Here is a 24,302-nt window from a genome sequence, read left to right on the forward strand (position 1 = left end):
AAAGGGGTGGGAACTTAAAAAGCACTTTCTATTTACCTCAGTGCTTTTTAGAAGCAAAATATAAATTATGATATCATATCTTTGATTCTCAGATAACATGTATTATGGGAAACACCATCAATTTAATAACAGTCCTTAAGGTAGAGTAAGAATCAATGCCACACTGAATATACACATTAAATGTATATATTATATTCATTTCAGATTTCAGTAAGATGAGAATATGAAAAATGTGAATCTTAAACTTGTGCAAATAAGAATATAAGCCATTTGGGGAATATACGACTTTACATGTGTGAAATAATTAGACAGTTTTTCTGCTTCCTGACACTTAATTGCAATGGATTATTTATTAAATGATGTAGTAATAACTCCAAGTAATCGCCAATTCTATAAAGTCAGTCTCAGCATTTAGTTAGCATTTACATCAGCTGTCCACAGTGAATCTGCCAGGTGGGTATGTTACTGCAATAGTTGTATGCCTAACGCAGGGTTCCTCAAGCTCTGGTGACATTACAGAGCAGATCATTCTTTGTTGTGGGGACTGTCCTGTGCATTGCAGGATGCTAAGTATCACCCCAAGTTTCCATCTTCCACTTGTCATTAGCACCATCCACCCAAGTGGCGGTGATCAAAACTGCTTCCAAACCAGTTAACCCTGGAGGGAAAAATCAGCCCTGAGTTAGAACCGTCACAGGGAGTTTTTAAAAGATAGTTCACCAGGAGCTGACCTATAAATGTGAACTTATCTGGGAAAAGGTTCTTTGCAGATATAATTAAAAATTTCAAGGTGAGATAATCCTGGATTTAGGGTCTATCCTAAATCCAGTGACTGGTAATTGTTATTTAATAGAGATGTTAGAAACAGTTTGTGCTAACAGGAAAGAGTATTTATGGAAAGAACACTGAGGTATTTGAAGGAACCAAGTAAAAGCTGACCAGGCAAAATTTGCAAAGATTAGAAATTTGTTTAAGCTTTAGAAAAAAACTGGAAACAGGTATATATACATTGCCTACTCTCTCTTTCTCTCTCCAACTGTTATTTCCTCTCTTCTCCCCACATAATGGCATGCTCTACATGGCAAGGACCAAGGCCATCTTCCATCTCCACGGTTTACATCTGGTGGGTTCCACTAAAATGATCATCTGACTTCCCTGCCCTCATTCAAGTTTTTAAATTCTGGAAACAAGAAAACATCGACTTTGTCTTGGCCAAATGCTCACCCCAAGAGCAACCAACTCTGGCAGGAGCTGGACATGGTGTATTCCTTGACATAATTATATGGATGGAATTAGAAGGCCAATAGTTTCCAGGAAAAAGAAAAACTACTAGGCATTTAAACCTACAAATACCTGCCATTATATATAAATCAAAACAATTAGCTTTGAAGTATTATTTCCCATGACTTTTATCAAAGTCCCAAACAGAATAGATCCTGGCATGGATGGGGAGAGAAAGGAACACTGATACCCTGCTGGGGGAACTGCAAGCTAGTACAATCTCCATGGAAGGTAATATGGAGGGAGATACCTCAAAGAACTAAAAGCAGACCTATCATTTGATCCAGTAGTCCCATTACTAGGTATTTACCCAATGAAAAATGGACATTTTATCATAAAGACACTTGCACTCAATTGTTTATAGCTGCACAATTCATGACCACATAGATGTGGAAATAACTGAAATGCCCATCAATGTGAGTGGATTAATAAAACGTGATGTATGTACACTACGAAACACTGCTCAGCCATTAAAAAATCTTGATCGAGTATCTTTTATAACAATCTGTATGGAAATAGAAACCATTCTTCTAAGTGAAGTATCGCAGAATGGAAAAACAAACACCTCATGTACTCAACACTAAGCTGGAACCAGTTGATAACCACTTAACATGCACATATGGAGGGCAAAGTCAGGTCAAGTAGGTGGGAGGGGGGAGGAAGGGTTGGGTAAATCCACAGCTAACAGGTACAACGCATACTTTCTGGGTGAAGGACACACTTATAACTTTGACTTAAAGTGTACAAACATGTGAAAAAAATTCTCATTGTCCCTAGTCATCAGAGAAATGCAAATCAAAACCACCTTGAGCTATCACCTAACCCCAATGAGAATAGCCCACATTGCAAAGTCCCAAAGCTGGATATTGAAAGGGGAACACTTACACACTGTTGGTGGGACTGCAAACCAGGACAGCCTTTTGTAAAGAAGTATGGAGAATCCTCAGCTTACAGTACACTTTCCTAGCTGGGCATTGTGGTGGATGCCTGTAGTCCCAGCTACTTCAGAGGCTGAGGCAAGAGGATCACATGAACCCAAGAGTTTGAGGTCTCTATGAGCTAAGATGCCATGGCACTCTACCAAGAGTAACCAAATGAGATTCTGTCTCAAAATAAATAAATAAGTTGACCTTACCTTTGATTCTGCAATCCCATAAGCAGGCATCTATCTAGAAAGGAAAAATAATAATAATTTTATCATAAGGACATTTGTACTTGATTGTTGACAGCAGCAACACAATCACAAAGATATGGAAATAATCTAAGTTCTCATCAACCCATGAATGGATTAATAAACTGTGGTATCTGTATACCATGGGATACTATTCAGCCATAAAGCAGATGGAGACTTCATAGTTTCTGTTTACCTGGATGGAGCTGAAGAATATTCTCCTTAGTAAAGCATCTCAAGAATGGAAAACAAGCTCCCCATATACTCAATACTAATTTGAAACTAGTAGATGAATAACTACAGGCCCACAGGAGAGAAAAATCACAATTAAATTCAAGAAGGGGGCAGGGGGAAGGAAGCGGAGGGGGCCCATAAAGCTCCCACCTACTGGGTATAATGTAGAGGAATATGGCACCCCTCCTGGGTGAAGGATTTAACTACAACTCAGACGTTACCTAACAGATGCAAACAATGTAATGACCTAATCTTATATACCCTGATATTAATCCAAAAAATGAAAAAATATACAAAAGCAAATTATGTAACTAAATGTGTGTATCCCCATAATATTCTGAAGTTTTATAAAAAAACTACAAACAAAAAAAATAAATAAAATAGAATTTTCCTAGCAGTATATCTTTTTTGAAAGCATAAAACAAAGGCATAAATAACATTTCTTTCCACAATGAACTTATCGCTGGACCAGAGTTTAGGCAGGCACTTCAGGAGCAAAATCACTTATTGGAAAACAGAAACAGGACCACCCAATGGTCTTTTAGTGTTGTAGGAGCCCATTAAATAAAAGAATAATTGAGTCTTTGACAAAATCCTGAGTGTGGAGATCCTACAATGGAATTGTTTAGGGGTGAATGTCCTGGCTTTGAAAGCCAAACAAAGCTGTAACAAATCATTCAGGTGTCTTCAAAGAGAACTATTCCCAATCTGATTGAAATCAAGTATGTTGTCATACAAAATAAGGTATGGTGAAATTTTAAATTCTCCTCTCTTCATCTTCCCTTTTTTATTGATCCATTGTATCAAGTCCTAAAGGCCCCAAATTTCATGCCTCATCAGTTTCAGCCCATCAAGTCCTTTCCAGGCCTGGGCTGGCATCACAGGTCCTTTGTCTTTGTGCCCTATTGGATTACAGAGATGAGTGGATACATTTCCTAGGAGTATCCCATCTCAGGATTTAAAATACATCACCCTAAAATGGAGATGATGGCCTCACCATATGGCATTTAGCGCTTCTTTTGACCACTAAAGAGGAGACTATAATTGGTGATGTCTTACCAGTTTCTGCTATAAGGAATATTTTCCTTGTAGACTATGACTATGGAATATTTTTTCCCAAATCACACAAGTCAACAGGTTACTCTGAGATTAAGAAATTAGAGTGATGTTATAAAAATATGTTCTCATGGTGTTTATATGGTTGGGTCCCCTGTTGTATAAAGAGCCCTTTGCTCAATATTCAGTTCCCGCAATAATGCATTAATCGACACATAGCACTTGAGTGGGAGAGTGGTGGATATTCTGAGGAACAGGCCAGGTACCCTCTTAAGAACCTCAGGTCTCCTTCCTGAAGGTGCTGGGAGAGCTAGCTGCTGACTGCTCACAGCTAAGCTCCTCTCTAGAACTTGTCCTTGGCTGAAAGGAGCAGTCTTGACCCAGGCTATGCACTCTTCCTGGAATAGCCTCTATTCCAAGGTCCATCCTGCACACAGGTGCACAAAAATTGGGCTACCTTGATTCTGTTTTGGACAAATCTGAGGGGTCATCCTGGGTCTAGCACTCCCCATGTGTGGGATGGGTTAATACCCAGCTGTGCCTGCCCCCATGTTTGATTCTCCCTCTGTCTCCATCCTATTGCTGGCTCTCTAGCTAGTTCATAGCTACATCCCACAGGTAACAATCCTCAGGTCACCACTTGTGTGCACACCTCTGCTGCTGAATCCCTGAGGTCCCTGACATAAGGCCGAGGGTCATATTGAAAATCCTGAACTCAGAAGCAGGAGGGTCTGAAACAATTGAGAAAACTGTTCTGGCAAGAACGTGTGCTCAAAAGGAGTCCAGCATGAGCCCAGAAGTTGACTCCCAGCAATCATATGAGTCAACACACAAGCTCCTAGACCGTTTCTGGTTCTCTGAAAGGGAAATAAACTTAGAAGAAGAAAAGAGAAAAAAAGATGGAAGGATGGAGGAGAGAGGGGAGCAAAGAAAAAAGAAGTGCAGCAAATAAAGTCTGGCTCTGCTTTGTAGGTCTGTACTTTGGAGAGGCCTTTTGAAGTAATTGCAGCAGCTATTTTTAAGAGTACAGTTCCCCATTCAGTGGGTACCTATTATGCTTGCTGCTTTACGTGTTCTATTTCTTAACCTAAAAACAATGCTGCAAGGGAGGTAGCATTACCAGAGAGGCAGAGTGATTTAATCAAGGGCGCAGACTTAGCTCATGACAAAAATAGGAATTTAAACCAACCTTTGATGGTCACTCTGTTGTCAGTTCACCAAGCCAAGGTGTTGTCCCCTCTTTAGTAAAAAGCACAGACCTATACCAGAAGCGAAAATCTGACTTTCTTTTTTCTTTTATTAATGACTATATTTTTATTTTATTTATTTATTTTTGTTAAATCATAGCTGTGTACATGAATGCAATCATGGGGTACAACGTGCTGGTTTTGCACACAATCTGATATGCTTTCATCAAACTGGTCAACGTAGCCTTCACACGGCATTTTCTTAGTTATTGTGTTAAGATATTTGTATTCTGCACTTAGTAAATTTCACATGTACCCTTGGCAAGATGCACCGTAGCTGTGGTCCCACCAGTTACCCTTCCTCGACCCATCCTCCCCCTCCCGTCCCCTTCCTATTCCCTTTCCCCATATTCTTGGGCTATCATTGGGTTATAGCTTTCATATAGGTTTCATAGTAGGGCTGAGTACATTGGATACTTTTTCTTCCATTCTTGAGATACTTTGCTAAGAAGACTATGTTCCAGCTCCATCCATGTAAACACGAAAGTCAACTGGGACTTTATGGCCAACAAGTGACACAGAGACTCAACTCAAACTAGTTTTAAATACAGAAGATAAAGAATGATGAATGAGGTTACTGAGATGTTTCATGGAACCCAAGGACTTGATCTCACAAGAAGAAAATTGCAACCAAGGACAGCAAAATGGCCATGATTCACCTTCTCTGTCAGTACAGACCAGCTTTTGCCACATGTAGAAAGCATTATAGCCAATATCTTTGAAATTTTATGGCTCTGAACAGTAAGCTTGACCCATTTTCCTTGTCCCAAAGGGGGGGAGGGAATCCCACTTCATTAGCCAATCCTGAACAATCACCCCAATAGGGTCACAGTTACAGTGTAGCACATTTGTCTCCTGCGGATGAAAGGGAAGAGGAGAGAGAAAAGATTCTAGAAAGGTGAACAGGAGGGAGGGATGTTATTAATATCACCATATAATGTATTACATGAATTCACCACGTAAGGGCTTGATAAATTTGGACATTGTAACACTTTCTGGTTTTCTTTAGATATCACTCAAAGATACAACCCTGTAGGTTGGTAATTCAGTGAGAGATGGCAGATAGGTTTTAACTTGGAAAGAAGCTCAAAACTTTTTATTTTTTTTGAGACAGAGTCTCATTATGTCACCCTCGGTAGAGTGCTATGGCATCACAGCTCACAGCAACCTCAAACTCTTGAGCTTTAAGTGATTCTCTTGCCTCAGCCTCCCAAGTAGCTGGGACTACAGGTGCCCGCCACGACGTCTGGCTATTTTTTGTTGTTGTTTGGCAGGCCTAGGCCCTGTTCGAACCTGCCAGCCCTCGTGTATGTGGCTGGAGCCCTGGCCACTGAGCTACAGGCACTGAGCCAAGAAGCTTTAAACTTGTACCCTTATCATTACAGAATTTGTTCTTCGTAAGGTTCAAAGAAAAAAGGGTTAAAGAAGAGAAAGAGCAGGAAAGAAAGTCTGGTCTATTTCGAAAGCTAAAACTTTCCTCACCAAAGCAGGAAATTAATTTCTTCCTTGATCATGATGGCTGAAGGAGATTAACTAGAAAGAGTAGGTGATGAAAAGGCTTCAGATACGTTTTTCTGATGGCACTGTGTGTGAAATCCTAAGAGAAATTAAGCAGCGAGTCCACGCTTCCTGTGGCAGTGAGTTAATAATCAGATATGTATTTTATTAACATATGATTCAAAATGTTTCCCCTCTAGGCAGGTCAAAGAGGGACTCCCAGGGGGAGCCAGGGTTTCTCTCCAGTCCCTACCGACTGACGGAGTTCCAGACCCACCTTCAAGGAACACAAAAGGACAATCGGGCCTTTCATTCTTCTTTCCCTAGAAAGCCTGAGGTTGAAAGTGACTTTTTGTTCCTTCTGCGACATGTCTGTCTGATGATATGCAGGGGCACGCAGAGTGGACTGCCTGCGTAGTGGAGGAATTAGCCCCCACTCTCATGCAGCAGCAGCGGGATGGATTTTCCCCTCCAGATGCCCAGCAGTGGTGCCCTCCCCTCCTTCCCCAATACCTGCCTGAGCCACACGCACCTCACACTGGCAACAATTGCCGTAATTTACTAGAATCTAAGGGCCACTGTGGCCAGGCAGTGTGTTTTTGTTTAAATTGCTTTTCTTTCCTAAAATATGTGTTTTGATCCCAACTTTTACGGCTGCCATTTTACCCATAGAATCTGGCCAAACGAGTACCCCAACAATCACTTTGATTCATTCTCCCGAGCAAAGGCTTCCAGAAGCACTGTTTTTTCAAGCTGTTGGTTGGATGACCTCCCTGGGGAAATGCTTGCCACCACTAGGACTGTTTTGCACTGAGAGAAACTAGGATAAAGGCACCTCTGGGAAGTTCGGCTTGTTGTTTTTCAATTTGTTTCTTGATACATTATCACCAAGTTCTTGATCTCTTTTACTGAAAAAAAAGGCATGTCAAAAAAAAAAAAAAAAAGAGAGAGAGAGAGAGAGAGTGAAAGAGAGAAAGAGATATCAGACCTCTTATTCAGGCCTAAAGTTTAAGCACAGTCTAAATACCACTGTATTTAGGATGAAAGTCGTAAAACCTAGATAATTATGTGGCCATTTGTAAAACATTTTAATAAAACAAATACTAAAGCATTTCGGGATCAGAGGATCTGAATCCTTGCCTGAATTGTGTGATTCTCTCTGAATGTTTGCCACCTTACAAAATAGATTGTATGTCAAAAAAGAAGCATTATACAGTAGAACCTCTGTAAATGGACCACCGAGGGGCTGTAACAAACTAGTCAACATATGGAGGTGGTCAACCTAAGGAACTTCCATTGAGCGCATGTGGTGCATGTCCGGTCCATGAAAACAGGTCAACTTAGGAAGCTGGTGAACAACAGAGATTTTGCTCTGTATGAGGAGGTGCGACTCTATATTAAAAATGTTCCGGGTAATGCTGTAAGTTGGTTTCACTCTGCTGAACAGAGGGCAATGTGTTTGTGGGTCCACAAACAACCTAATGTCTGAGCTGAAAATATCCTGCCAAAATTACCCCCTGGCTACATTTGCCCTACAAGAAAGCCTCCTGGATTAAGCTCCTCTTGGGACTATTTCCCACAAAGAAGAGCCTATATAAAGCGGCCTCCCCAAGATTCAGAGGAAAACATAATAATCTTTGATAAACTCGGCTGGTTAGTCAGGAAAGCTATATGAAGAATCTAATGACTGTTTTCTTGCTGAAATGTCCTCTGTAGCAGAGGTCAATCATCCACTTTCTCCATCAGATAGCTAGAAAGAACCAGGACATACAGGTAATCTCCTTCTGTATCTCACCCAATTTCTGAGGTCAAAGCATTTATGCAGTGAGGTCTTTTAGTACCATTAACCGTGAAAATATCCAATATCGAAATAATTCTGAATCTCAAAACCAATTTAAGTTTTAATCTGAGTATTCAAGGTATTCACCCCGATACCGATGCAGCCAACCATCGGTCCCCCTTTTAAATTGGTCAAATTGATGAGGTCAGTGGCGTTAAATAAAAGACTACAATGTGCTTTCACCATTGTTTGTATGACTTGTTTTTTGCTTTTCTTATTATTTCCTCAGTACTTTGAGAGGATAGATTGGGACATATCAGAAAGTTTGGAGACTTCTGGCTTTTACAATTCACTGCCTTTCTCCCTTTCCGCAGTGGTGTGGGGATGGTTGAGAGGTGACATGTTGAAGAGTTAAGTAGGGAAAGAGGAATATTTACCATAGGTGGAATGTGAACTGGGGGCTGCCCAGCATGGTCTTGAGCCAGACTATCCTGGGCATTAGCAAGACATGAGTTTTAATTTCCAGCTCCACTAACTCTTAACAGTTTTCTTGCTGGACCTCCTTCCTAAAATGGAGCGAATATTATCTTCCTGTTTAAATCTGATGTTGGATGAGGGTATAGGGATTTCTAGCCTTGTGGTTGGTGCATACAAAGATCTGACAATTAAGTTCATGAACTCATCCTCGAACAAGTGTTATAGACCTCATTGCCAAATATCACTATGGTCACCTTCAAAGTTCTCCCCTTGGGAAGCTATGCACCAATGTCAGTCCACCCTTCAAAGCAATTGTGGAACTCTTTTTCTGATATGCCCATCAGACCTATTGTTCTTGTATGAGGTTTGGCAATTAAGTTCTCCACCACTGGACAAACAAACAACTTGGTAAAGTTTTATTATAATCTTGGTGTATCAGTATCTCACAGCTGCATTTGTGTCAAAATTAGCAATGTCTTTTTTTTTTTTTTTTTTAGATAGAGTTTCAAGCTGTCACCCTGGGTAGAGTACCATGGCGCCATAGCTCACAGGCAACCTCCAACTCTTGAGCTCAAATGATCCTCTTGCCTCAGTTTCTCTATTTTTTAGAAGAGATGGGATCTTACTTTTTTCTCAGGCTGGTCTCAAACGTGTGAGCTCAAGCTATCCACCCTCCTCAGCCTCCCTGAGTGCTAGGATGATAGGCGTTAGCCACCACACCCGGCTCATCAGCAGGGTCTTGCCGAGTGGTGTTCATATTGTTATATGGTTTTGTGTGCTGTACAATGCCAGCTCTGATGGTCATTCCAGAAAAAAGAGTTCTCAAATTGCTTAGAAGAGTGAACTAGGCGCTGGTGTTGGTGAATAGCTTCCCAAAGGGAGTACTTTGAAGGTGACCAGAGATAGTCAGCAATGAGGGATGGAGCCCTTTTTCTAGGATGAGTTGACAAACTTAATTCTCAGACCTCATAGTAAGTATTCAATAAATCTAAGGTAATTTCTGCTATTGTGTGAGTTTCTGCTGAGACTGCCTCACCTGCAGCCTGTTTTTCTGGAACCCTCCACCTACCTGATAGGTCTGCAATGTGCTTTTGTACTTCCAGCTGCCAAAACAGTGCTAATGGCTGGATTCATCCCACAGAGCCACCTTTGACGTGTTAAGAATAAACCCAGCAGACACACTCAGTTGCCCCAACAGTCATGTTCCCTTCTTTGCCAGTCCAATGGTGTCAGATATCAGATAATGTGTCCAAGAAAGAGCCTTCCAGAGTTCCAGGGGATTGGTTAAGCTTGACCATGACATCCAACTCCCTTTTGCTAGTGAATAGTTGAATTGAGGGGTAAGCAAGAGACCCAGTTCTGGCCAAAGCGATTTAAGAAGAAATTGGATAAATGATTCTTTGTGCCCTCAATGAATCCCAAACAATAAAAAAGAAAGAAATTTGATAAAGGGTATCTGGGGGAAGATGTTCCTTCCAAAAGAAAAAGAAAGAGAGATGAGAGAAATATGATCCACTCCTTCACCCCTCGCTTGATCACATGATTGGCCTTTAGACTTTGCCATGTGAGGATTTGGTGTTTAGATCTGGGCAGTGCAATGTAGTGTTAGCTACTGTGCAGGGGGCTTGTCAAAAGCAACAACAAAAAAGCAGACAGACATCCTTGACACGATTGAACTGTTAAATGAAGCAGCCCTGCCACCATCAAACTCAAGATGTCTTTTTATGTGAGATGGTAATTCTCTCTTAATTATCTTTTCTGCTTCTTACAGCTGGGAGCACCCTAACTGTCATATATCCCATATCCTGTGATGTCTACTACCCAGCAGGTCCTCCCTAGACTTCCCGGGGTGTAGCGGTCCAGTCTACTTCAAGCCCAGTGGGTCCTTTTCTATAATAAGATGGCTGTGACACTGCCTTTTGTAGCCTTACAAACTCGAATCGCCCAGCCACTCAAACAACTTCTGATTAGGCTGACAACTGGCTTCCTTTCATTCTTCGAAACATTTGATAAACTCTTCTAAACTATCTATTGTGTTTTAAAGAATATGGAGAACATTTTTTAAAAAAATCTATTTTGGGAAGTCTTCAATAGTTTGAGATATATATATATATCTGGCCAGTGACAAAGATGGAACATGAAAACTTAAGAAAATGTTCATTGTGGGAAAATGTAGCATAAAGCTGTACACCTTATCTCCAGTTAAAGAAGAAGTTACAGGAGGAAAATCATTAAAAATGTTAGCATCTACAATTTAATGAATAATCTTTGCCTTACATGGATTTAGATGTCAAGATATTTATGATGAATTGACACATGGTAGCCAATTCTTTACTAGAGACTTATTTTGATCAAGAGAATGTATTGGAAATCAAATTGTATAACTTTTGTGACTGGGTCTTAAGAAATCTGGAGCTTCCATCTTCACGTTGGGAATGCTCCCACTTAGAAACTGAATTTTAATGCTGTAAAAAGCTCAGGTCACATTAGGGAGCAGGTAGAGGAGAACCTAGATGCTCCTGTAGACAGCCTCAGGTGAGCTCCGAGTTAACAGCCAGCACCAGCTGCCAGGCCTGAGAAGAAGCCTTCTTGATACAGCAGTTCAGCCAAAGCTCTGGATTAATGCATCCCTAGCTCAGACTATGTAGAACTCCAGAACCACTGAGCTCAGAACAATCATTGCACAGATGTAAGAAATAATAAATGATAGCTGGTGTATTAAGCTACTAAATTTGCAGTGTTTTATTACATAGCCACAGATTACTAGCACGCTATCCAAGCATACAGAATATGGTATCCACTGATGTGCTGGCCAACTGGTTCTTGGGAAAGGGGATAGAAGGCTTGCAAGGCCCAATTGTGATAATTGCCAACTTCTATGTTATAAGCCTTCCCACAATGGCCAATTTCAAGCTATCAACAAGATGTCAATCAGCTCACCTGATTTCTGAAAATTTATCAACTGTCGGAGCCAGTGCAAATGAAATGAGCCAGTTCTAGCCCCTTATAGATGTAATCCCTAGAAAGAAAAATGCCCATTTTATCATATACAGTTGACCCTTGAACAACCAAGACTTGAACTGTGAGGTCCATTTATGCTCAGATCTTTCTCACGAGAGAACACAGACCAAAAAGTGTTCAAGGCATGAGAAACTTGTGTGTATGGAGAACCAAAGTTTCATAAAAGTAAATCTGCAGGGCTGACTGTGGAACTTTATTATGTGAGGATCTGGGTATATGCAGGGAGTCTCAGAACCAATCCCCCAAGTATCCTAAGGCGTAACTGTGCCTGATGCCCCAGACCTTTTTCACTGTGTAATTCAAATAATAATAATGAATCCCACCTACCTAGTGTTTTTGTTTTCACATGTTGTCTATTTGAATTTTTACAATAACCAAGAGCAATAGCTATTACATTACTACATAAGAAATAAAAATGCTGACACTTAAGAAACAATTTTCTAAACGGGAACCCCAGTCGTTTCTCTCCAGAGTCAGGATTCGTTGATATGGCACAAATTTTCCATGATGATTCCATCACTCGTACCTGCCATTGTAACTCCTTTCCCTCCACGTGTTCCAAAAATTGATCATATGACGTCTTTAAATACAAAGGGATTCAAGTCTACAATTCCCATATTTAAATAAAGGTCTTTTTGTACAATCATCCAACAAATTGGTTAAATTCATTTACTAGTCTACATGGGTCCTGCTTCTTACCCATTTTCAAGTTCAAAATAAATTGTATTCTGAGTCCATGTTTTGAAGAAACCTAGTAACACAGAGCACTGTCTGTGGGAGGTCTGTTCCTTGTTTCCAAATAATCATTAAGTGGACATATGGTGAATTGAATTCATACCAACATCTCTGAGCCTATTCATTTTTTTTGTTGTTGAAGCATTTTCAGAACTCTTCCATGTTCAGTTTTAATTCCCCCACATCTCATCAGAGGGACGAAGGCAAGTAAAAGAAGAAGATGGAGTTTTGCAAAAACTGATAGCCAAATCCAACATTTCCAGGTTTCGGGTTGGAGGGGGTCTGTGTCGCTCCCACATGAAACGTTTCCAATGGTAATCTATCATTGAAAAATTGCTGTTTTAGCATTTCCTTCTCCAGCCTTTGCAAATCACAAACATGACTTATGGAAAACAATTTACCTCAGTGGCTGGGCTCTCCAGATGCCTGTAATTTGCTTATACATTTAGAATACACTCTGTGTGGTGGAGGGTATGGTTCAGAAAGGCGGGAGACAGGAACTATGGTTTGCCTTTCCTAAATGGCTAAGTAACCAAGGCTGGCATTGCTTACTTAATCTACTTCTTCAGCGTTTGAAAGCCTATACATCAAGGGCAAATTTTCACCATCTTGGTAACATTAGTCTCAGTAAATACTATTCCCTGTGTGCCTCAGAGGAAAAGATCAAATTACCCCGACAAACTCCGACAGTTGAGAGATTTTAGTAATTTTCTCTTGCTCTCCCCACCCCTTCCCTTTCATAAACAGTATCAATTGCTCTTAAGGAAAGTTATAATGTGATGAAATTAGGTTAGTCTTCAATAATAAATGATTATTTGAGCTTTCTGAAGACATACCAGTTCAGTGTACACAACAGTTGAATCTTTCCCTTTGTGTTTTTGGAGAAGGGCAAAGGATTTCTTAAAAAGCGATGGATTTCAGCCTTCAGTGGGATTTGAAAAATACCAGACTCGAGGGCAGTAAGTTGATGCCATTAGGAAAATTCAATAAAATTCTTATTTTCCTATAATCGTTGAGGCATCTGTTGCTGCTTGGGGAGAAATAGCGTGATGAAGCTTTCTCTCTTACACCTCAGGACCATTCTGAGATCTTCTGGAAAACTGTTTGTACAGCAAGGATCAAGGGTGACACTGGAGTCCCAGACAGACTGTGCTTTGTGAAACCAGACATACCAACTCCTGCCTGCCAAATCTGTAAGTGGAAAGGTGACCCTTGGCTCTCTGACCCAAGTTTTGCTCTGAAAAGGCAATATGGTCTTCTCAAATAGGGTTAGAATGGCGAGGAAATTTCAGCTATTTACGACTGAGCTGAGTTCAGAGCCAAAGCCCCTGTTCACTTTATACCGACACCCTTCCTTTGTCTTCCTCTTCATTTTGGAAAGTAAAAATACACCTTGGAAAAATCTCTCACCTTTTTCCAAATTATGAACATCCTTCCGATTTTGTTTTCTACTTTATAGGGCACAATTAAATTACGAATGCATATCATTTTGAAAGACGTCACGTCACCAAAATTAACTGTTTTCGATGATAACTTCGAACGTATTTTTTTCTCTGGGGAATCATGTTTTAGAGAACAAATTGGTGGCAGATACTAAAATTCAGCCTTCTTTCGGGATCCCAGTTTCTATAAACGCTTCTTCATAAAAGAATTAAACACACATCTACATTTCCAAGGTGAAGGTGCCCTATCACTCACTATAAATAAATACCTGCTGAGGGCATTGCTTTAAGAGCGAGAGGATTTTCTCTTCAAATTCCAGCCTCACCTACGTGGGAGCTGATGAATTCTGCACATCCCTGGGATTTGCGGGAGGTTACAGAACAAGATTATGCACCCTGTTGATTTATTTACTGCAAGGACAACCAGGGCACGGCACCGTTGCAGCTTGAAACCAGAAATGTGCAGAGGGAGTCTATGCACGAAACACTTAAGGCTATTATGTGAACCGAGCATCCTCGTATCCATGGGAAATGAAGCCAATCTATTTGGTTTTTCTCTCTCATTGTTGGTTGAATGCCATCCAGTCTGTGAGGATAAGAACTGGCACCCGATTTTATTAGTTCCTAACGCAAAACGAGGAGAGAGGAAAAAAAAATTGTGTCCAACGTTAGCAATTATATGCAGTTAGCTGACCTGCACAGCATTACGAGAAGTCAAAGCACTCAGGTTGTGCAACGGTGGGAGGTTAAGATTTCCCTCTTCTTTTAAGATTAAACTACAAATGTCACTTACCATTGAATGGCTTTCGCAATAGCATAGTTAATTTCTCAAGTGGCTGACCAGATTTCTTTTTTCTCCCAGTTTCTAGATAATTGTGCGAAGGGCACTGTGGATAGAGCAGTTAGCAAAATGGATACTGTCCTCATGGAGTCCATAACCTTGGAAGGAAAAGAGATGCGAGGAGCAGGAGTAGTTAAGAGATAGATAATAACAGAGTTACAAGCCGTGATGAAACTACAAGGACAAAGGACTTCAAGAGAGCACATTACAGGACACGTATTTATATGTTTGTTGACTTTCTCTGTGAGGCTAAAATTCTCCAAGAAGGCAATATGCTATTCAATTTTTTTTAATTATGTTTTTTAGTATCCCATTCCAAGCACCTTGCACAGTCAAGGCACACGCTGGTTTATCTTTGTGGATTACGTTTGTTGAGTTGCCTGAATTACTCATGTAATCCTTACAGAAATCACATTTGCTGAACTTGGCAGGCAGGCGTGTTCTCATTTTACTGATAGGAAAATGTAGAGGGGAAAAAAAAAATGAAATGGTTCGCTCAGATTCTCTTAGCTAAAAAGATAGGACTGCCACAGGTCATAGAACTCTCACACCAGGGTTCTTTCATGAAACCATGTTGTCTCCAACAGAAAAGAGATAATGAAAAGGACAGAAATAATCCTAATGGAACTCACAGACTGTGTGTGCTTGTTTACTCACTGATAAAGGGGGAAGAAACTAGGAGGACACCTCGGAGTTGTGCATGAATTAAAATGTATCCAATTCACCCTCAAATAAAACCATCATGGGATAAAAGCCAAAAACTTTTCTTAGATTTTTTTTTTTTTTTTTTGCATATCCAGCAACCTATATTTAACTAGATGAAATTCTTTTTAAAGAATTCTCCTATTCAAACTTTTGAAAAGGAAGATTTGCTTTTAATGGGAACTCTTCATTCCATCCTGGAGATAAAATATAACTTCACAAACGTGGTTATTTATTCTTGATTTTTACCAAGATTTTTTTTTTTCTAAACTGCTATATTTAGCATAGAAAAAAGATAAACTCTACAATTTAGTTGAAAACAGACAGATGGAAAACATCCCTAAGGAGGTGTCTTAGTCAGTGGGGCTGCCTTAACAAAGTACCATAGATTGGGTGACTTAAACAGCAGGAATTTATTTTCTTGGATGCTGGAAGTCCAAGATCAAGGTGTCAGTGGACTCCACGTCTGGTGAGGGCTCTGTTCTGGCGTGCACACAGCCGCCTTCTGGATGTGTACTCAGATGGTAGAACTCATTCACTCTCTCCCTTTCTCTTTTTTACTTTCTTTCTCTCTTCTTTTAAAACCACTAATCTCATTATGAGGGTTTACCTTCATGATCTATTCTAACCCTAATTAGCACACAAAGACCCCCCATCTCCAAATACCACTGCATTGGAGTTGCCTTGGCGTCACAGTTCATGGCAACCTCCAGCTATTTGGGCTTAGGTGATTCTTTTGCCTCAGCCTCCCAAGTGGCTGGGACTACAGGCGCCCACCACAATGCCTGACTATTTTTTGTTGCAGTTTGGCTGGGGCCGGGTTCAGACCCACCACCCTCAGCATATGAGGCCAGCACCCTACTCACTGAGCCATGAGCACTGCTGGAGTGTAGGACTTTAACAAGAATTTGGAGGAGGCACAAACCTTTAGTCTGTAACAGGAGATAAACGGAAAGAAATAAAACTGATTCTAACATATGCACACGTTAAATAGACTTTAAGCCACACTTTGAATTTTTTTTTTTTTTTCTTTTTGAGACAGAGTCTTGCTCCGCTGCCTGGAGTAGAGTGCAGTGGTGTCATCACAGCTTACTGCAACCTCACATTCCTGGTCTCAAGCCATCGTCCTATCTCAGTCTCCTGAGTAGCTGCCATTACAAGGGCATGTCACCAAGTTTGGCTATTTTTTCTAATTTTAGTAGAGAGGGGGGTCTCCCTCTTGCTCAGGCTGATCTCAAACTCCTGAGCTCAAGTGATCCTCCCACTTTCACCTCCCAGAGCCTGGGATTACAGGCATGAGCTGCAAAACCCAGCCCACTTTGAATTTTTGATAAGCAGACCATGGGTGGGATTATGAGGCACTGAGTAGGAATAATAGAAATTAGAATAAAAATTAAATCTCACAACGTTAAACAGGAGTGATATGTATATGTGACGTTGTTAGTGAACAAATAAGAAATATTTAGATAAAATAAGACATCAGGAAGGTCACAAACTGACATAACTGGGTCTCAAGAGCCTTTTGAATTTAACTGAGCATCTTTTCTCTCTCTCTCTCTCTCTCTCTCTCTTTTAAGACAGAGTCTCACTATGTTGCCTGGTAGAGTGCTGTGGCGTCACAGCTCACAGCAACCTCCAACTCTCGGGTTTAATTGATCCTCTCGCCTCAGCCTCCCAAGTAGCTGGGACTACAGGTGCCCATGATAATATCTGGCTATTTTTTGGTTGTAGGTGTCATTGTTGTTTGGCAGGCCCCAACCAGGTTCGAACCTGCCAGCTCTGGTGTCTATGGCTGGTGCCTTAGCTGCTGAGCTACAGCTGCCCAGCCTAACTTGAGCATCTTGATACCATAAGAACTGAGACATTCTTGTTTTAAAAGGGCACAGTGTTCCTAGAATTAATTTATCTGAAATTTAAAACTACTGACAATGACATCAGATTTATTATCAAAATGGAAGAAAAATAACCATATGTTTAATTTTTCTATGTTCTACCCAAATCAACAACAACAAAAAAAAAAAGCAAAGAGAGGTTGTATTATAATATTGCTCCATGTCATTCCTTGTGAAAGAAGGGTTGGTGACCAACAAAACCCCCAGATCATCAAAAACTTGTATTGATTAATTACAGTATTCAGGATAAAATGCTTCTTATGGTGTGCTTTTATTTTGATTTTTGTCCCACCTACTTTCAAATAGAATTTATGGAGGTTAAAAAAAAAAAAATCACTCTGTTAGCCAACCCATCTAGTGGCAGGGACCAAAAAGCTCAAACCCACACTGACTTAAGGACAAAAGGGAATTTATTGGCTCATCTTGTAGAAGTCCAGAACAGAGCTCACACCAAACAAAACGCAACCGTACCCACGAATTCAGAGGTCAAGGGGGCTTGTTCTCCTAATTTTCCCCTCTCACTCCAGGTCTGCTTTCCTTGGGGTTGTCTCCTTTCTCCAGCACTCTTTTCCATGGGGACAAGATGCCACCCAGAAGCTCTAGTGCTTCATTCCATCTTCTGAACCATTCTAGTGGAAAATTAACACCCCCTTCCCAGTTACACTAGCAAAAGCACTTGGGTGTGCCAGGACTGACTGGTACCATGTCGCGGGCTCACTCTGATTTGAATTATTGTGACTAAAACAATACAAGATGCTGATTGTGGTTTTTCCTGAGTCGAGTTTCTGCCTTTGGCTCTAAAATACTAGAATTAATTTCATCCAAACCACATGGACTGAGAATGGGGAGAAGGAAGAAACCGAGGAGATTGGGTTTCTATTATCACAAAAGGGAGAAATAGACTCCATGGAGTTGAATGCTACAGATGTTACAATCAAATGGAGCCATTGATAAATACTGGAAAGCAGAAGCCACTCGTTAGAAGTGGTGGTGGTCTGGGAAGCGGGAGGGAAGCGGGGACAGGATGGGATAGAAATTTGACAGAGGGAAGCTGAAATGATCCAGTGTGAGACTTTGCTCTGAGTTTCCTAGAAGCCAAGGCAAGGAGAGACTGCCTTGGATCACATAACTCTTCTGATGTAACAAAAGGAAGCTTCCAGCCTCACCAGGTGGTAAGGATCTTTTCCCAGCTATGAATTTTGAGAATGAATGGTCTTCAAGGACTTTGAATAAAGAATACCAAATGACATAATGAAGTAGCATGTTTTCCAAAAGCAAATTTTCAAACAGAGATGTTTCACATTTTTCTAGCTGAAAGCCAAGGCCATACCATTACACTATAGCCTTGTCAAGTCAATTATTCAAAAGGCTAGCCTAGTGACACAGTCCAAGGATGTAACCTAATAAAGGTCTCCCAGGTCGAAAACCTGGCATGAAATACTAGCCTTGCCACTTATTAGTGAAGCCACCTTGGCTAGATCCCTTTTATTTTCTGAGTATATGTTCTCAAAGTGTAAAGAATGGGGGATAATATCTATATTTTCCGATTACCTGTGAGAATTAAATTCAATAACATATGAAAGTACCTTTCACTCTTTAAACAGGCACCTAACATATAGTGTTGTCATTCCAGAAAAAGGATACTCTAGGATCTTCTGGATAAAGTCAGATCAAATTATATATATTTTATAATTAATTACATAAAATGTTCAACTGATGAGCAATTAAATAATAAAAGGTTATCCTAAGTTTTCATTATAGCTCTAAGTAAAAGCCTTTTACTCTCCCTTTCTTTTTAATTATTATTTTGCTCTTCAACTTCCTGTGTTTCGGATAAGTGAGGTATCATCGACAGAAGAGTTATTTTTATTTGCTAAATATTTTAAGGCAACGATCTAACACTAAATAGAGACCTGTAGACGTTATTATCAAAGTGATCGCTGGTCCTACTACCACCGTGAATTCTTCCCATCACTGTAACATATTGAGTGTTTACTACTGGCCGGATAGAAAATGAACTGCTTTTGCATACATAAAAATCATCTGGACTAGTCTTATGATTTGTTGCTCCTAAAGGGTAAAACGTTTTTACCCCTCATGACCAATAAATTATGAGACTCGTCACTGATCTTTGACCCGGAGTTTCTCAGATGTAGAATGATATAGTTGCACATCTTAAAGGGTTCTTTCTACACGGGAATATTCTATTACTCCTCTGTTGGGGCAAGTTAATGGTGAAAAGGTTGCTTCTCACATTTGTACTTTACAAATGTACATAAGCACTTTTTTCTTTTTTGAAACAGAGTCTCAAGCTGTTGCCCTGGGTAGAGTGCTGTAGTGTCACAGCTCACAGCAACCTCAAACTCTTGGGTGTAAGTGATTCTCTTGCCTCAGCCTCCCAAGTACCCAGGACTACAGGTGCCAGCCACAACACCCGGCTATTTTTATGATGCAGTTGTCATTGTTGTTTTAGCAGGCCTGGGCCAGGTTCGAACCTGCCAGCCTTGGTGTATGTGGCCTGCACCCTACCCACTGCGCTAGAGGCAACCCCCTGAATAAATACTTTTCTTGTAATGTTATCTCTGGTAGCTTATCAAAAGCAACACCATTTTTTTTCCCTGCGGTGAAGTTGGTGGGATAGTCTTTCATCAGAGAGAACACATCTTTTACAGTTTGTGGAATTTTGTGGAATATGTTTCCATAGAATACACAGGACTCAACAAGTCTGCGCTATGGCCTAAAATTAGTGGGTAGACACTGTTTCCAAGGAATATTCCCATCTCTTAATCAAGCTCCCCAGAAGCATAGTAACTTTCACCAGTTGGGGTCATAGTCAATACACCAAAATAGCATGAAACAGGGGTTTTTACTGCTTGTCTTCACAGGGGAGCTTCAAAAAATATCAGGGTCTGAATCCCACCCACAGAAATTCACATTCAAATTGGTCCTGGGAGAAGCCTGGACCTGGCGATTTTTATTTCTAATACTTTCACAGGTGGCTCTAACGTGTAGTCAAGATTGAGATTTTCAGGCCCACCTGGTGGTGTCAGTGGACACAGCATCACAGATTTAAAGATCAGAAGTGCCAATCAGAAGCAGTTGGATACACAGTCGGAAAAAATCAGCAGGATAGCCCAGTAAGCACCCCAACCAACACTTAAAAGGTTGATGAGACTGGCAGTCTAGAAAATCGTCAGAAAGTCGTAAGAAGGAGTTTTAATGGTGTATGTGTTATCCTGGGGACTCGAGAAGTAAAGAAAAATGGAAAACAAATATACATCACCGTGATGGAGAAAGCTTTGTGTGTCTTTTTTTCTTTTTCTATTTGTTCTTCTTTATAATTGTCAAAATCCAGATGAGGCATCTGGGAAAAGTAATCTATGCTCCCCACCTTCTCCTCCCCCTCCACCCCTTTTGGGAAGCCTCAAACTTCCTTTTCCAAACCAGAGTCTTTTGGATGTAGTTTATGTAATATTTTGGTATCGTTCGGGGTCCATTTTAATTGACAGAATCAATAGACACAAGAAATCTTTCCCCAAATAAGAAACCAACTTGAGGCAATCCTTTGGGAATTTCTTTGCTTTCTCAAATAGGATCCAACACACGGCTGCGCCCTGGTGTGTTTGGGAAATCGTGCCCATTCTGTCTTTCTGTTTGCTTTTTAAACCTGCTTTTTGATTTCTTGCAAATTTTTCTGTCCAAAGCTAAATCGGTTCTGCACAGCAAAGATAAACTCCCATCCAGAAACTGAAAAGAAAGTGTTTATGTGGTCGAGGTGCATATTTATAGGATTCCTGATTCGGCGGTGAGACCAGGAAGAGCAGTACCCCGGCTTCAAGTGTACACAATAGCCCTTTTTCAGTTCTACGAAATGAGAGGTTTTCATCTTTTCCAGGAAGCTTGTCAAGTCTGGTCTACAGATGGCTGACATTTGGGCCCTTTCTTAGATCTGCTTGTGACTTCTCAAATGAAATTTTGAGGTTAAATGTATAAATAATATGGAAGGAAGTAAATGCTTGAGGTTAATGTTTGCAGGAAAAGCCAGGGAGGGGACTTTTTGCTAAAAGTTTTTTTTGAAATGCTACTCAACTTCCTACAGATCGATATAGTAACCCAAGATAAGGGGTTTTCGCTATTTTTTTTTTCAGCTTTTACCATGACCACAGAAATGTACCTCGTAATTTGAAGCAGAGAAATATTCAAGCTAGTCATAATGTTGTCCCATTTATTTTTATTTACATTTTCCACAGTGGCATACGATGAGAGAATACTAAGATGTTTGGAAAGCCAAATGCATAGAAAAATAAATGTCCTTCATGGAAGTATTCAGGAGTTAAAAAAAAAAAAGAGGAAAGGCCACTCCTAATCATATATTCACTAACTACATGGAGACGTCAGGGATTTTTATTTTTGTAGAATTGATACTCTTAGTGATTAAAGTCCTTAATATTTTATTTGCTCATAGTTCAACCTTTCGTGCTATTAAACAGTCTGTTGGGTGTGGGTGTGTGTCAAGGAAACTTAAAAATGTAATCACAATTTGTCTCATAATACAATTACCCTTGATTCTAACTTTGGATTTTATTAAACTATTGGATCTAAGTAAGACATTTTGGTTGTAAATAATAAAATGCAATTTTGGCCAGCTTAGACAAAAAAATAAGATTTATTGCAGAGATATCAGGGTTACTTCACAGCACCCCAGGGCTGAGATGTGTCAGGGTGTTAGACCACTTTTGAAATGGTTGTCAATAATTTCTGCCTCCTGATATTCACACGTATCATTTCCTTCCTTCCCATAAGGATAGGCAGGACTTAGTGACTCCTAACAAGTAGAAGACAGCAAAAAGGGTCGACTTAACCTACAAGATTAAGTTATAAAAGACTGTTATTTCCTTCTTGGTGGCTCTTTCTCTCCTTGCTCTGCGGAAGGTGGATGCCATGTTGTGAGCAGAGAGGCTTATGCAGCAAAGAACTGAGGGCAAATGCTGACCAACAGCTATGGAGAAACTGAGGCTGTCACTGTAACACTCTGCAAGGAGTTGAATCCTGCTCACACCCACATGCGTGATCTTGGGAAAGAACCCTTCCCCGTTTGAAACTTCAGATGAAACCACAGCCTTCGTTAGCACTTTCACTGGAATCTACTAAGAGACCCCGAGACAGGGGACTCAAGTAAGTCCCGAGTAGCTTCTCAGCCCCGAGAAATTGTAGAATAATAAATGCCATTGTGTTTAGGCTCTGAGTCTTGAGGTGATTCGTTATATAACAATAGATAACTGATGTAGTTATTGACAACTGCAGAAACATTGAGGTGGGGGAGGATCCACAAAAGGTTTCTGTTTCTTCATTTTATTGTTTTCTGAGTGTCTGCCACATGCCTGTCTCTCATTACCAAGATGCTTTGTCTGATCCTCAGCATCCAAGTCTACCAATGGTACCTCGGCTTCTATCATGCAGGGGAAAGTCAGTGTCTTTTAAGTACATTTCTAAAACTCCAGTGAATGAAGGCTTCAGATGGGCTAATCCTGCATCACGGGCTGACTTTTGAACCAATCATCTGTACCCAGCAGGGAAAAATGCCAGAAAGAGATTGCACTTGACCCTTCTTGGATCAAGTGGACTAGCATAGAAACTTTGGCAATAATGATGAAGACTGGAGAGTGTAGCTAGATTTGCAGTTTATTTCAGTATTTTTCTCACCTTGGCTTGTCTTTTATATGATTTGGATTACTAACATGGTGAAACTAAAGCATGAAATCACTCTAAAAAGTAAATATGGAAAAACTGAAGGTTTCTATAAAAACTTTCCACCTAGCAAACGCATCCTATGAGACCTGAGACTGGTGAAAGTACATGCCAATAGGCAGAAAGTAAAAGACGGGCCTTCTTGATCATTCAGGAAGGATATGGTTTGACATTTGAAGCCAACCAAAGCTTCTTACCCCCATCATATCACAAGCTTCCTTTGATCTCTATTCTCTATTATTCTACATACGTGGAAGACCGATATAATTCAGGCAAAGGCGGGGAAAAAAACAACAAAGGATGAGATCAGTTAAGACCAGGATGACGAGTATTTATCAAGCCACAGAACTGCCTACACTTATAGACGTAAAACATTGACTACGATCAAAGAATACAGACGAATTAGAGCTGCTGTCTGTCTGGCATCCCAAACAGAACACATCATGTTGTATTTTAGCCCCTAGACTTGCTTCAGACATCGAAAGCATTTTGCAAGAATTAGCTCTGAAATCAGAAAAAAAGAAACATGCTTTATTGCCATTTTGATGTACTAGGCACACTGGGGAGAAAGTTAAAGCAAGAATTCTGTTGAAAATGGCCAAGGAAATATAATCATATGTGCAGGATGCTAAGGAGGAGTTAGTAAGTGTGTGAGTTGCCAGTGAGATTAGAGGCAGGGATGGCAGGAGTGATGAGCACACCATCACCACATAACAGCACAGCAAGGGGCCTACCCTATTAGGTCCTACACTGTTCTAACATCCTGGGCTTTAGAATCATTGTACATGGTTCACATCCTTCCTTTGCCAAGTACTAGAACCTATGGGCACAAAATTTATACTGGGTGCTTCACTTTTTTTTTTTGAGACACAGTCTCACTTAGTTGCCTAGGTTAGAGTACCACGGTGTCAGCCTAGCTCACATCAACCTTAAATTCCTGGGCTCAAGTAATCCTCTTGCCTCAGCCTCCCAGAAGGCTAGGATTATAGGCATGAGGCACTGTACCCAGTCTGAGCCTCATTTTAATTTATTTTTATTTTTATTTTTTGAGACAGAGCCTCAGGCTATCCCCCTGGGTAGAGAGCTATGGCATCACAGCTCACAGCAACCTCCAACTCCTGGGCTCAAGCGAGTCTCCTGCCTCCACCTCTCAAGCAGCTGAGACCACAGGCACCCGC

The sequence above is a fragment of the Otolemur garnettii genome, unplaced genomic scaffold, assembly GCF_000181295.1.
Source record: "Otolemur garnettii isolate 467f Iridium unplaced genomic scaffold, OtoGar3 scaffold00007, whole genome shotgun sequence".
Classification (NCBI taxonomy): domain Eukaryota; kingdom Metazoa; phylum Chordata; class Mammalia; order Primates; family Galagidae; genus Otolemur; species Otolemur garnettii.